This window comes from Branchiostoma belcheri, unplaced genomic scaffold (genome assembly GCF_001625305.1).
Source record: "Branchiostoma belcheri isolate BF01 breed outbred unplaced genomic scaffold, Haploidv18h27 scaffold32, whole genome shotgun sequence".
Classification (NCBI taxonomy): Eukaryota; Metazoa; Chordata; class Leptocardii; order Amphioxiformes; family Branchiostomatidae; genus Branchiostoma; species Branchiostoma belcheri.
In genome coordinates this window covers 1,079,473-1,084,201 of record NW_017803932.1, presented here as the reverse complement: position 1 = coordinate 1,084,201, position 4,729 = coordinate 1,079,473, and the positions used below count along the sequence as shown (strand labels likewise).

At 42.2% G+C, this 4,729-nt stretch overlaps 1 pseudogene; it reads right to left on the bottom strand.

Moving 5' to 3' along the window:
- Positions 1-429: 429 nt before the first annotated feature.
- Positions 430-4,237, bottom strand: LOC109474885 (annotated as a pseudogene).
- Positions 4,238-4,729: the final 492 nt, after the last annotated feature.

Here is a 4,729-nt window from a genome sequence, read left to right as displayed (position 1 = left end):
ATCAATTGTACATTTGCTGGTTTATATTTGCGTGTAGGTTCACAAAGTATGGACGCAGCAGATTATACGGGGTGGACGTTAGGTAACGCGTATAGGCTGCTGAAGTCTTGATAGCGAAAATTACCGAATATGACTTCTGATTTTGTTAAGGCAACAGCGCTAGGACTGCTTTACTTCAATCTGTGTCTGGCCTCGGAGTGGGACGAGATTGCTGTTATTTTATCGACGCCCACATGCTATTGTTCTAAATACATATTGATGATGATAACTATGATAAGTCTATTGCAAACATTTGGTAGTTGATGACCATCAGGAGTTATAAGACGATTGACACTTCAATGATACAATATGTTAAAAAAATACATACACAACACAAAGAAGAAACATAAAACACCTTTTAGAAAATTCTCATAGCTTTTATTATCAACATGATTTCATACACGACAGCTCATAGTTAAATATTCTATATTGATCTTGTACATTGGTAGGGATTGTGTTATTTACGAACTTTATTATCAACCTATACTTTGTGTTGCCCTGGATTAGCCCATTGTTTGGTCACATGTTAAATGTATTCAAAACACTGTATGCTTGTTAACGTGCTCTTCTGTTAGGTGGTTGTGTTGTAATATTGTTTTATTCTAACAAATAACATTAAGTTCCGATTAGATAAGAACTAGATATTGCTTACATCCATACAAATGATAAATGGAGGAAGGACGGTCGATACTCGGATGAAGATAACTGGAATGTACTCTCAAATCCATATCATCTGTATGTGTCTTCAACATATAGCCTCTATAATCATGAAATACACACTATATTACTGTGTTGTTTTGTGGATTTAACTTTCCTGGCAATAAAATCTGAGAGATGCTGACAACAGAACAACAATAAATTCCTTTACATTGTCAGCTTCTCATGTCATGTCCTGCAGGACAAAACTTTCCTTACTCTGTTGGAGTCGCATCCTCCAAAGATTTCTTCAGCTTCAACCAATCGCGGGGGCCAATAGCATCACGTGACACATCCAGATACGTGATTGTACGCAATGAAGCCGGTACGTCACATTCCTGGAGCATGATGGGAATAACGCGCCCGGTCTTGGACGTGAGACTTTCTACCAAGGCCTGTTCTGTCTCGTACTTACACCACTCACTGGTCACGAAGTTTGGCGTGAGGATCAACAGGGTCTTGTAGCTGTTCTCGATGCTGTAGATGATGTTTTTGAATACGCTCTTCCCGGGCACGAAGTCTCGGTCAGCTACGCAAGCTAGAAAACAGTATCGTCAGTGATAGAGTGACAGAAAAAATGTTTGCAATGTTAACGCCAGGTAATTTCAGCAGGTGACTTTGTGACAATTGAGGCGGTGACAGGTCACGTAGTATTTACGACACATTCCGACCAGAGGTTTGCCGAAGGCAATCAGCTAACAATGGCTGTTTTCAGTGAGTGTGTCTCACTCTGAGGCGGACTATTCAAGCATTTCCCCCACATATATTTGACGACCAGACTGGACCAGTCATTCATCATATACATATAGCGCTTTGTGTAAACATTTGATTGAAGCCATGTTTTAGCTAGCTACATAAAGTACTACTATTGATCTGAAAATATTGCCCGTTTATTCAATATACAGATACATAGATTTGCTGAAATCCAAGGAAAACAAAACGCTTATCAGGCAGCTAAGAACACTACACACCTTTAAAACTCCAGTCCACCTCCAACGCTGGTACAAGTACATGGTTCACCCAGCTGGCGTCTGTTCTACCGTGAAGCACAAAGAAGTCGTACTGGAACCCTTGAATGTTGCGCGATTTTCCCTGTCTTACTGGGATGTTTACGCGATTTTCTTGCACAGGCTGCCTTGCTGAAGACTTGTCTAGAGTTTTAGATGCTCCATTTTCCTCATCTTCAGGAATGTCTGACATCATTCGAGGCACATTCGAGGCACATTCTGGCCACCCGGACATTGCCATTGTCAATAAGATATCGACATACCTCTATCATCTGATTTCCAAACCTGGCGACGCAATAGCGAATAAACTGTTTGGTGTCTTCGTACTTTCTGTAGCCTTCGTTGATCCAGAAGGCAAGTTCGGCAGTGTAATACTCTCTGTGACGGTGTGTTGAACCATGGAGTGTCAGTAGACTAGTTAGTAGGCCTTGAATATTACGGTGGAAGGTAGGTTCGTCGTTCTCAACCGCACGCTTATAAGACTCTGCCGCCTTTTCGTGCTCTCCTGCAACTTCAAGGCTCCAGGCTTTGGCTGAATGTATCTTGCAGTCAGTATATCCATCCTCTAACTGCAGCGCTTGGTCAAAGTGGCCCAGTGCATTCTCTAATTCATCCTTGTCCTCCACTTCATTTGCTACAGGATGAATTGCAAGTCTGTGACAGATTTTCCCCAGGAAGTAAGTGCTGAATGGTGTTGTTGCCCCTTCACAGGATGCGATGGCATCTTGCTTGGCTCGCTTCAGTAACTGTTTATCGGGAGGCGATAGGCGGGTAAGGTTATCTAACCCTACCCGCCTGCGCCACCGACGTGCCTGTAGATCGTACTCGTTCAAGTTGACCAAGGACCTATTGAAATATGCAAACCAATTGGTTGTCTTCTCGGGCATTATGTCTATCGATTTGTCGAACATCTGTCGAGCGTTCTCGTTCAAGTGCTGGCGGCTGTAGCTTTGCCCAAACCGTCTGTAAGTCTCATAATCAGTTGGGTTGATTTCCAGTGCTTTTTTTGTAGCAACCCCACTCTAGCCCAGGACCTTCAGTCTGAGGGATCTGACTGATAAGATAGTCAGGGGTTGTGTACCTTTCGTATTTTTCTCTGCACCTATACTCGAGAGCCCCCAGAAGACCCCATGCTCGTGCGATGTAAAACCCACCATGTTTCGAACTTTGATCCAGTTTGGTTACGTCTATGAAAAGTCTCTGTGCTTCAAGCAGCCCTTCCTTCCTCTCGTCAGGGGTCAATGTCGCTTTGGTTTGTGCGTGTACCCGAATGTCATTGAGTCGCCAGTAAGTTTGACCCAGGTAGTATTTCCAAACAAGACGCTCTTCCTCGCTCATGATCACCACATCAGTGCCTACGTCACACACCAAACTCAGGGCTGTATTGAAGAGACTGATTGCTTGCCTTATCTTTGAAGCCATGTCTTTGCTGTCGTCTCTTACAAGTGAAAGGGCGAAACCTTGTTCTGCATAACAGCGAGCATTTCTTTTTTTTTTTTTAAATCTTTCTTTATTGGGTTTTCCAAAATAAATTAACAGTAACAAAATATAGCATGGCATTGTGCAAAAAGGAATACATGGTGAACCACAAAAACAAAACGTAAAATCCAGGTACAATAGTGTTGTGCAAATTTTACAGATAAACCCTGTTGCCCCTAATTACATGGTTTAAAAATACAAATGGGATTTTTTAACTCTTTAAACATTTGTTTAACAACTTATTTATCTATTCTGAAAAAATTGTATTTAATTTTCCCCATTTCCCCCTATGTTTTAATAGTTTGTGTTGCCTATACGCAATATTTAATTCTAGTCTATAAAAGTAACAAACATAAGATATAAATGCAGATAAACTTAAGGAATACTTACGATTTTTAAAAATAAACATTTTACCCAGGAGTACTATAACATTGGAGAGAACCGGGCATCGATCAGTCAGGTTACCAAAAATTATATTGATTGCGTTAATTTGTAAATGAGTACCAGTGATGTTGAAGAACCAGTCGTCCACCTGACTCCAAAAATATGCAGATATTCGAAAAAACCTTATCTTTGAAGCCATGTCTTTGCTGTCGTCTCTTACAAGTGAAAGGGCGAAACCTTGTTCTGCATAACAGCGAGCATTTCTTGCTGTGGCGTCATAAGATTTATCCTGCAGTAGTTCTTGCAGCCGATCCCTACATGCTGTCTCGTCTGTCGTTCTCAACAGTTGGCCGTATATAAACTGCTTATTGGCGATGGCGTTGAGATTGTTCCCGTCCTTTTTGGTGAGGTCCTCCAAGAGGGCTAGGGCGTCGCATTGACCGCGTACTTTGTGGAATGCAAAAACACTCAGTAGGCTTGTCATGGCACTCTCCATCGGCCCTTTTTCCAAGTCCAGTTTTGCCTTGAGCTCGTCATGACGCTGAGGGACATCCTTCGTGTCCTTGATGAACAAGTCAAGGTGAAAGAAGCCAGGTGTGGGGATTGTAGCAAGAAGTCCCCCGGCAGCCATGTTTACAGGTGTCCAGACTAGACGTCATCGAGCCGTGTCCCCATGCAAATTATGCAGACATATCCGGGAACAGCCCTGTGGACTTAGGGAATGGCAGTCTACTAAGATCACAAAACCCACTCATTATGCAGGACGTGGGACAAATCATTATCTACGGTTTCAGAGTCAAATCCCATAATAGTGTAAAAGTTTCTAGTCAATTAATCAGACAATACATGTAGTAGTATATTCTCTAGTACATTGTACATGTACTTTACGTTTGCTGCCTTTGACACTGTACATACAATGTACTGATTGCTTGCCTTATCTTTGAAGCCATGTCTTTGCTGTCGTCTCTTACAAGTGAAAGGGCGTAACCTTGTTCCGCATAACAGCGAGCATTTTTTGCTGTGGCGTCATAAGATTTGTCCTGCAGTAGTTCTTGCAGCCGACCCCTACATACTGTCTCGTCGCGCAAATAAAAGTAATCCATTATTGAGATGAGTATTAAGAG